Below are 11,259 nucleotides of genomic sequence, written 5' to 3' on the forward strand. Positions count from 1 at the left end.
CTATTCTGATGGAAAACTAACTTGCGTACGGTCTTCTTCATTTCGATTGATAACAACGCGATGTCGGAATTGCGCCTAACTCCATTATCCTGGGCACACGTTACTGGGAGTTGTGTGGAAATAACAGTGCGAAATGCGACTCTACCGCGCATTTGAAGGCGGCTATGAGAGGCCGCCGGGTCTAGCGCGGCCGCTTCTGTTCCATCACGTCCGGCAGCCGGTAATGGCCGCCTTTTCTATACTCAGTTTCGGTTCTGAAAACGCCAATGTCGCGAGCCGTTTGCGTCGCTCGCGTTCGTGGTTGAAACGTAGTATTTTGCATTTCGCACTCTTTTTAAGTGTGCTATTCGGTGCCATTATTTTTACGTTGTCAAAAATGTGAGTGCAGTTGGCCTTTAAACAGCTCCGCTATTAATACACAGAGCATTTGAGCACCCCTATGACATAGTGGCTGCTATTTTGGGTGTGGGTGGAAGTCGAACCCGCGGCCTTCGGGATTGACGACGAGCGCGCATCCCCACGTCGCAGCGGCTTGGTGGCTCTAAGTACGATTCCTAGGGACCGTTCTCTAACTGACGGAAGGCGGACCGTTGTTGCCTTCGACATTGTACGTATGTAAGAAACCTGCACTCGGGCCCACATGAGCCATTTATCCAATCTAATTATAAAAGAAGCAAATTGGGCGACTATCAAAGTACTTTTCCGCAAAATGCCTCCTTCACTTGGCGCACAACAGTAACGCCATCATGCGTCGTCCACTGAAACCTGCAATCGCATGCTGCTGCCCCAACTCTATGGCTGCCCCAATAGTTGGTCTGCAAGCAGTGCTAGCGCAGGTATATGTACCGGCCTGACAGTCACCCTTAGAGCTTTATTGTTGTCAACCGTCACCCGAAGGCTCAACATAGATTCAGTTTGATGTTTCTTGGCACGATTTAAGGCCCAGTGTTACGGCCACGTAACGTTATTCTTGGATAAAGGTACGGCAATAAAAAAACAGTGCGACAAGGTATCGCGGTAGCAAGGACGCTTTGACAAGGCTCTGTCATAGTAATCGAGCGAAGAAAAATATGCGCATTTAAAACCGTGATGGTGACAATGATAGGGCATATTTGACAATCGGAGCGCCTCGAGCCACTACATCATATACGGGTGCTCCAACGTTCTCGTAATTTTTTCCCGTATAACAAAATTACCGATACAATCAAGATGACTGTTTTCACACTTGCTTTTTTTGTATGACATGACAGCTTCTCTGTATTGATGATGCTACATTTCAACTAATATGTCTTAAGTTGTGGAAGCGCAAGTGGTACATAACCAACGCCGTCGGTGATGACACGCACAGGTTCTTTTTCATCTTCTTTTTCTATGCTTTGATCGCCTTTTTTTATAAAATTACATAATTCTCGGGTCAAGTATTTTCACCCACGCGATTTTCTTCTTTGGCGCGTGACGGGGAGATCGTGATCTCACCGATGCGTGCGTGTGCATCCCGTGCTCTCGATGGGGTCCCCGGATGTTCGGCTGAAGGCACGCCATCAGGTTCGAACACTCACGACTCAGGCATTCACTGCGGGCACATGGCTTTCCGCTCAGACTCAGCGGTGAGCGCAAGTACCTCGTACCACGAGCGAACACCAAGTGGCCGCGGAAGCCGAAACCCGCGTTTCTATACCGCTATAGGACTTGCCACTCTTAGAGGCGCTGATCGGCTCAGCCCCGCTAAGCCTATAGTGTGTGAGAGAGAGCATACACTTTATTGCATGAAAGCAGTCGAGCGGTCGTGGTTTCCCCAGTTCAGGCCCCCGTTGGTGTGTCCAGCCGACTCAACCTGGGTGAATCAGCCGAAGCTAATCTTCGGCGCTTGAGCTGGCCAGATCTCCCGGCCAGTGCTAATCCGAGGGGTCAGAAATCGGGGAAAATGTGCGGTTGAGCTGGCACTCCCACACCATGTGACACAGCGCGCAGAGCGCGTTGCAGAATTGACACTGCGAGTTGTATTGCATAGGCCAGATTAAGGGGAGCTTGGTCGGATGGGGGAACGTGTTAGTTTCGAGGAGACGCCGGTAGTCGTTGGAGGCATAGCGAGCGACCCAGGGCCGTACCATACCAAACTTTTTCACCAATTGTTTTACGGAAAAGAAGTCGTGCGTTTGAGTTAAACCTTGTAGGCGCTTCTTCAAACCGTCAATCTATTTGCCCTCCCCACAGTTGACGACTGTTTGATAGGCGGTAATACAGTGGAATTCAAAGTTCTCGCATCTATTTCTGGCGTCGCTGTGTTGAGGGGCAGGAATTGAGTGAGTTTGTTTGAGAGTTTCGCCCAGAAAAACGGCCAGAAGTTTTTAAGCACCTACATGATGACAAATTACAAAAAAAGTGTAGCTATTACGAATGATTTACTTAAAACATGGAAATTTTAGTGACTGTGGGCAGGCTAGGCCTAATGAAATCGCTTTCTGAAATGAAGGCGGGAAAATTGAATGGAATTGAATTAACTCCTATTCCATTCGTAATAGAGGAAAGAGAGGGAAAGGGAAGAGCGTGATGGGGAGAGATGTGAGGCACGCGCTGGCAGGAGCGCCACAAGACTATCGTCTTTGGACATTTGCAGCAAAGGCAATTTTTAGACAACTATCACCGATGGGTGCCTGTGATTCTGCTGGGAGTCTGCCGTCGTGTCTTTTGCTATAAAAGGTGGAATTCAACGACTAATTATGGGATTGCAACCAAATGTGGTAAATAGCGGTAGAAGCACGAGAAAGGATTCTTTTTAAGAGGGATACTTATTTTCCGAGAACAGCACGTCACTAGAGTGCGATATGTGGCGCCAGAATTGAGAAGTGGGTCAATCGGTAAATCTGCATCTGTATACAGAAAGTAGTGCTGAAGCGAACAAAACAGAAAAACAAGACGGGATGCGGACTTGGCACTGAAAGAACGCCTTCCCCCCTTGCAAGCATTTCTGCATGTTGCGTCCTCTTGGCGCTGCACCTTTCCTCAAGAAAGAAATATGTAGTGCGCACTTGTTCAGGTGAGGTCTCGAGTTTTTTATAGGGAGAATAACTTCGAAAAATCTTTTAAGGCTATACCTATTATCAATATTTGTCTGCGAAGAAATCGCATACATGTCAGCCTTACGCGTCCTTAAATACAGTTGTTACGCTAGACACGACAGCCAATGATGGCCGTGCTGACAACGATGGCAGGGCTGGTGAAATGCGAAATGTCCAAGAAAGGAGTGCGTGGGGGAAAACATGTTGCTTTATTGTAGTTATTAAGCAGCGATATACAGTCAAATCCGGTTATAGCGAACTGCAATATGCGCCACGATTAGTTCGATATATCCAATAGTTCGAAATAGCCGAACCCGCCTATAACGAGCTTTTTGTTACGAGTTCGCAATACGCTGGACCCCCCCCCCCCCCCCGCCCCCTCCTCCTGCCATCCCCGCATGCAGAAACGAACATAATTAAGTATGCGATTACCATACACAAAACTATCTATTTATTGCAAGCAATAAAGCTATTTTCCGCTGTAACTACCTACTTTCCAAAAAGCTGTGATTCTTGTTTTCACTTTCGTTTTGGCGGCGTCAACTAGCACAGCATTCCCTACATGAGACATCATTTGCATCAGTTGCAGTCCGTGTCCTTCAATATCGAATCAATTTTGGTGGAGCACACTGACTGCCTGAAGCGCTTCATTAAGCATCGGACGGCTTTCACTCGCGACATCCTCCGCCTCTTCGGTGCCTCCAGCAGCGCCAGCAGCCATGACATCGGTGACGGTGTCGGCGTCCGAGGGGCTCACAGTTAAGGCAACGTCGTCGTCTACACTCAGGCAATCCTCGAAGGGCACTCCTTTCAGCACAACATCGGGAACGTTGGTGAGCTCTTCTCACAGTTCATCGATGCTTCCATCTTGGTCCGGACTCGCTGACTGAGAGGGTTTAATCGTGAGACAGGTGCGTCGGAAACAGTTACGGAAAGTACCGGGAGTCATGTCGCTCCATGGGAGGCTCAGCATCTCCATCGCAGCCAATCAACATCTCAATCGCCACTCCGAGACCATGCATTTTGGCGGCAATTCTAGGCGCGCGGAGTTCGATATATCAGATGTGAACTTCGTTATAAGGAATATGTTTCGTGTGTATTTTCGTAATTCATCTTTGTTCGATATAGAGCACAATTCGCTCTATCCGGGTTCATTATAACCGGGTTTGACTGTAGACCGTAATTTATTCGTGCGTGGTCGCCGCACTGATTATCTTAAAGCTACGTGCACGGACTTTCGCTTTTTTTTTCCCCCGCGGCAGCCCACTTATCACCCATTTACCGTTGGAAGGTGTGTGACCTTATCAAAGGTAACATATAAGCACTCTTAGGGTGAAGGCCCTTGTCGATTCACTGTCCAGCAATGTGGGGGCCTGCTCTGCTCTGCACTGACCACAGCCAGGACTGCGCCGATGTTTTCGATCGCCTGCAGGCTGCGCATATTTGATTACTGCTTTCGCGGAGCCTGCCACCTTGTGCGCCCAACCAGCGGCCGCATATTGTAGCAGTAGTGGTGTGCATCAACACTGGTGTGCATCACTTTCCCGATGTCGTGGCCGAGACTATGATATTCGGGTTAGAGAGGGGAAGGGGCCCAAAACGGGCCACTTTGCTTCGCTGCAAATGTCGAGAGAAGTCTTCTGCCACACATACCACGTCACTCCCTCCTCCTCCTACTTACCCCCTCCGGCTCAGCACGTCTTCCCTCCTCTCTCCCTTCTCTCATGTTGAATGCAATAGAGGTTTTTTCAACTCAATTTTCCCGCGTTCGGATTGTGCCCACGGGATTCGTAGGGACAGCGGCAGCGCGGGTCTTTTTTGTACATCTTGGCACATCAGGAGCCGAATTCTTTTTCTGACGTTGACTGTTGTCTCGCCGATCTTCGGCACTGTCTTTTAACGCTTCGATTATTCATTTGTTGTCGTAAGAACCAACGCAACATGTAATATTAAAGGGACACTAAAGGGTGGAAACAAGTTGGCTTATATCGATGGATTACGGTGCTGAGAATCTACATACACCATTCTCGCAACTAGCAGTTGTTAAATAGTGCAGAAAACGTCAGAAACGTGAAAACAGAAGATGTCGCCCGTACGCTTTTCGGTGCTACGGTTGAATGGAAAGAGCTCATCGGAGAAGCATCTATACATATTTTCCTGAAATACGGTTTTTAAGTGGTTGAGCACGTGAAATAAAATAAATCAAAGCTTTCCGTGAGATCATCGCATCCAAAAAACAGGGACTACAGCTTTTATACAATGCGAGAAAGGCTCGTTCCCTCACTATTTCGTCAGCCATCATGCTTTCAGTTTCGTTTTCGGAAAGCATTGGTGCGCAATTAGCGGCGTCAATAAACATACGACGGTGAGCGCCCGAGCTTTCGCAACCAATAAACCTGGCAGGAAGCAGCTAAGGTCTCTTCGTTAAGGTCTCATCCGCCCTTGTGCTTTTCCGTTCGCCTCGAGCCGCCGTTGATAATCCGTACTGCGTGCGTCGCTCTGCCCTTGTTATGTTTGAGCCCGGGGGAGCAAGGACAACGATGATTACTAGACATGGCTGCCGTGAAGAGTGTTCATTTTACGCTAGGTTCGCGTCGCGCGAGAGAAGATATGAGATGGCTGTGATCGCCAGACGAGGTGAAGTGAAGGCGCCATTATGTATAGCGCCAGCCGGGAGCTCTGGACGCCGCTCTTGATATTCGAAACCGTGCTCCTTGCTTCAAAAGCGGCTTCGCCGCAGCCCTCCATGCTCGCAGCCGGCTCAATGGAGCCTGGGACGCCAGAGTAAACGGCCACACCGGCCGCTCGAGCATCCAATCGCATTTCTCATTCCGTCGGTGTAAAATAAAAGTCCAAGCCAGCCCTTCTTGGCCAGAGGAACGTTGCCGTCGTCGGCCATGGCTTGGAGACGTAAAACCTACCGATGCCAGCGTATGCGCTCTGAACCGCACTAGAAGTTTTAGAGTGGCCCGACCGGCCGCCCGGAGAGGTGCTCGTTTCGCGCAGAAAATAGCGGCGGCGCTGTAGTCAACGACAACTGAAAGCGAAAGCGGCGGCTGGCCGCGCGCAAGGCCGCGCGCGGGTCAGGAAACGCTGCTGCTTTATGCGCGGAGCGCGCGAAATTTGTTCTGCGGGTCGTCCAATTGCTTAAATATACTGTAGGTACAGTGGAATGTGGGTAACGAAATGAAAAAATAAACGCAGCAGCTCATTTTGCGTTAGTTTTGCCTTTCCCGCTCGACAACAACAAGGAAAATTACGGATTTTCCTTTGCAGCATTCGTAGCGGATTGTAAATAAAGTAACTGCAGCGACATTTTCGTTTTTTCAATTTCCCATAAAAACGCATTTTGCGCGAAATTGCCTCGCATGATCCAGTTCATGATTGCTTTATGATTGTGTCCTTATTGTGCTGCTTGATGGACATAATTGGTCGACGCAAATGACACGAAAAAATATATGAGGACGATAGCTTCTGAGATGAATTTTTTATTTATTGTCTTGAAATTTACGCTCGGACTGCAGTTATGTGGGTTAATATTATAAGTTGCGTTTTTTTGCGCGAGTTGTTATTACAGCAGTATTTAAGCAGTCGCCCGCTTGGGATAATTACGGGTCACCGTGGTGGCCGATCACAAAAAGACACGCGCAAGCGAGGTATCATTTTAACTATAAAGGGGTTAGCCCAGCGGTTAGCTCACTTGTCCCAATGACCGTCTTTCATAGAACTATTCCCGCAACGTTCTATTCAATGCACCACCTTTCACCTGATTCGGTCAAGAAAGGAGTTGAATCAAAATTACACAAATTTAATTCACAGGTATGCGGAGAGTACAGTTACACGCACATAAAACAAATGCAAAACATAGATAAGAAAATATATTGACCGCGACAATAATGAAATATACCACGTCTACTATAGAGGTAAAGGTTCAAGAACGCTAACATGGAGGTTCAAATAAACGGAACTGGAACAAAATACACATTTTGTTTTCATTTTCGATAGCCCAGAAAATGAAATATAACGCGGGAAATCATGCACAAAGTCTACACAGGTAAAGGTTTAGGAAAACGCTAACATGGAGATTTAAATTGACATTTTTGGCCAATGCATTTTCATACCTCGCCCTCGATCATTAGCGACGGCTAAGTTTAAGGTGTTGCGCCCACCTTCGCATGTAATCACGGAACTTATTAAACCTTTTATATAGAAATGAATCCGTGTCACAATGTATACAGAACCCAACCAAATTTGCTGTCGAGGTCTCACGTGCTGGTCGCAACCAACGCCGTTAAGGTGTTTGCTGTGAACAAAGGCTGAGGCACATCCATAACGCTGTCATGGTGGAGCTCCCTGTTGCTGAAGCAAGTGGTGAAAACGTCCTAGAGATCGCTAATAAACTTTCAAAAATGCACGCAAGGATTCAGAAGCCCCTCCCCCCCAAATACAAGAGGTAGTAAACACAGCGGCATCTTCCTCTGGCATGCGGGATTGGTCATGCAGACTTGGCACTTCGTTTTCAGTACACACTTCCTTACCAAGTGCCTGCAATATGCGACATAGCAGGTTAATAAAATAATTAAGAAAGCCCACTAACGACAGTACAAGCATCAACGGCCGGGGTAGCCCAGAAGAAGGCTCTTGGTATTTTTGTTCCAAATGAGAACGTAAAAAAACATTAAACGTTCTGCAGCCTATATAGTATGTGCGACCTGCCGCTTTTGATTCATGCGCAGAGTCACGAAGGGGAAGGGAAAAAAATTCCTGGTGCCTGTCCGTCAAATTAAACCCTCGTTAACTCGAACTCTGATATCTCAAAATATCGTCTCGAAACTTTTTCTCACAGTGTGCTTACCTCCCATAGGCGCTAAGTATTTGCCCGCTTTATCTCGAAACGTTTTTCCGAAGGACCACGGATGTCTCGAAATACTGGCAGAGAGGACAAAAGGCAAAGTCCGCTGCAGGCAGCTGATAAGGTCCCCGTTCGAATGACTACTCCCGCCGAACGTGGTCGTGAAGTGCAAGTTTACACGGACTACGCGTCCCCGTTGCCGGAATGCTGTCTGGCGCGTACATCATTGAGGTAGCTGTGGACGACGCAGCTGATCATGCGGACGAGGAGGAGCCTCCAGAATTGTCTACAACGGCAGAAACTGCATACATGCTGCGTCTGCGTTGTAACAAGGTAGAATGCAGCAATGGCGACCACGAATTCATGTGATGCATTGAGAAGCTCGGGTACGCTTTTCTGGGGTGCAGATGCGAACGCGAAACAGCCGAGCGCAACACAGTTCTTTCTTCTGCAATAATAAAAGTTTCTTTTTCCTGCGAATTGTTTTGTCTTCATTACGAAATCTCCCCTGTGCAATAGTGCTTTTGTTAGCACCACTTGCTGTTATTTCAGGGACCTGGCTACAAATTTTCTGCATTTGACTTAACTCGAAACTCTGCGCTTATCTCAAAATTTTCAGCTAATTTTACGAATTTGAGTTAACGAGAGGTTACTGTATATCAACAATTAACGTTTTTAGAAAACGCATAAAAAATGAGAAAGTATCGTTCAAGCGGAGTCATAACGTTGCTGCGTCTACTTTCTAAATCAGCTGACCAAAGGCGCAGGTTCGATTCCCGGCCGCGGCGGGGCCGCTTTTGTGATGGAGGATAAAAGCGAAAAACGCCCGTGTCTTCGAGATTTCGGCGCACGTGAAAGATCCCCAGGTGGTTAAATTGAATCCGAAGCCCCCTAGTACCGCTTGCCTCATCGCCTGCGTTAAACTTCATAATCCAAAATAAATGAGGTTCGCAAGCGCAGGCTGGGAGCTGGCGCCGGGGAGCGCCGGCTGTTCAGTTGTCGATGACAGCAGCGCCGCCGCTATACTGGTTTTATTTTCTGCGCGAAAGTCGACCCGGCGGAGCAATGGGAGAGGCCGCCGCTCGGGCCACTCTAAAACTTCTAGTACACTCTAACCGCACCGGGGCTTCGCTCCTCTTTCGTGACGCAATGGCTACGTCACAAGAAATGAAAGGGGTGAGAAACGCTAGTTTTATTTACTTATTTCCCAGCAAATAACACTTCGTTGCTCGTCGAACAAGAGCCGACAGAGCTACGAAACGTATTATTTTTCAGTTAAAACAAAATTCCATTCAGCCTTTAGTGTCCTTTTAAGTAGTACGTACTAGAAGTAGCACTAAAGGTTTCTGGTCGCCCTAGGGCGCCTGACACCAAGGAGAGCTAAGTCGATATTCTTTTTTAAATGAACACTGGTATTTTAGGTTATGCACTTACATTTTTTCACGATGGCTACTGATGTTTTCTTTGATCTGAATAAAGTAGATATGAGTCGTGCCATTCGGAACGGTCTTGCGCCTACTTTCTGCTCAAGTATTCTTTTAGTAACTTGTTTTGGCCGGGTGGTTGAATCGACGGACAGACATACAGACGGACGGACGGGCGGACGGACGGACAGACAGACAGACAGAACTGGACTAGACTGGTGTACTTGCTTGACTGGTGACTGCACTGACTGCGTGCAGCCTTGAAAAGAGTGAGAAAAGCGGAGACGGTTGGGTGAGGGAAAAGATTATGAGAACTAAACAGTCTGTCTCCCGCGACATGGAATTTTCCATCCCCTTGATTTAAAGGGAAAACCTTCGGTCTTATCACCATTCATGTTGTCTATTCTGTGCCAGCAGGTGATTGTAGCTTACTTCGCTGAACCGGTGGATCCGTCGAAGGAGCGGCCGTCAGGTGCACGTATAGGTGTCGCGAGGTACCTGGCGGAGAGCTTTTAATCCCCAGCAAAGCCGTATACGTGTAAACTAAGCGTCGCGGTATAAGGAGCCACTGAACAATTACCGCTGCGATAGCTATCCCGTTTTCCTTTCATTGTGACGAGCCATGTAGAAAGTTTTTCCATCCGGCTTTGTGTTCTGGACTGTTTCCAATGCCGCCTAACGACTCCTCATCTTTTTTCCAGCTCAGCCGTTGCACCGAGCCCTTGGTGTAGCAGCCGATAGCCGGCCGTGCCAACCCCTCGTCATTATTCATGGAGGTCGGCCTGCGCTCCCCGCGGAGCTTCTTCAGGCCCCTGAGGTCGACATCATGGGCCAGGGTGGTGTTCTGTCGTCCGGGCCGGACCCTAGTGGTCGGTCGTCGAAAGGACCGCGTCCAGAGCGAAGATATACAGAGTCCCACGTTCCCGTCTGCCACTCAACTCACGTGCCCCAACGGTTGTGATCGGTCCCAGGCAGCAACGGCGCTGGCTTATGGGATGGTCGCCAACCGACCAGAAGGTCAGTCCCTTCATGAATATCTCAAGCTAGCCTGAATGAACCGTTGTAGTCAGTGGGCCCGTTTCCTGTAATTATCGTGTCCGGAAGTGAACATGCAGGAATACGGTATAGGTTATTTGCCTATTGGTTACGTGTTTTGGTAGTATATTCACGAGGACGATCAGCATCGGCTGCATTTATTGAAAACGCAATACCCAGCGGCCGCATTAGATGGAAGTGAAGTACGTAAAATACCTTGTTTGAGAGGTTGCGGCTAACGCAAGGGACTTTAGGCGGGCTCATTTAACCCATATCCCAGACACTCATCGAGCCGTGGTAGGTTAGACTAATTTTGTTTAAACCGCTTTTTCGTAATGTGATACTATTAATCAAAAGGAAGTCTTCTCAGCAACTGTGGCTAGGAACGCGCAGGACGTCCATCAAGGGAACAGCTACAGCCTCAAAATTTTACTTGGGGTTCCTGCATTATCTCTAATGACTCGACCATTTGCCAAAGGGATCCTTCAACACTGCCTATACCTGCGTTCACTCTTTCCAAGGACACAGTGAAGTCCTCTCCCGTAAATTTTCAACCACTCTGGCCCTGCGCTGCTGGAGTCCATTCTTTGACTCCGAGTTTCCTTATGTCATATCGGCATCTATTCAACGGCCATCCCCTACTTCTAGTCCCGTCTCTTGGTTGCCACTCTGTTACCGTGGTGGTCCACCCGTTGCATTTCGTCTTACTACATGGCTAGCCCAACACCACTTTTTTCTCCTATGGTATTGCCGCAAACCATGTATGGGTTTGTTCATTTATTGTTTGTTTTTACTCCCGGGCCACGCCCGGCTGTGTTATCTACGTTCCAAACGAAGCGCGTCTTACATTCTTTATTTTTATGCCGCACGGGCTATCACATTCAGATAA

Source organism: Haemaphysalis longicornis, unplaced genomic scaffold, assembly GCF_048455015.1.
Source record: "Haemaphysalis longicornis isolate Haplotype H1 unplaced genomic scaffold, Haemaphysalis longicornis Haplotype H1 scaffold_1, whole genome shotgun sequence".
NCBI classification, from domain to species: Eukaryota; Metazoa; Arthropoda; class Arachnida; order Ixodida; family Ixodidae; genus Haemaphysalis; species Haemaphysalis longicornis.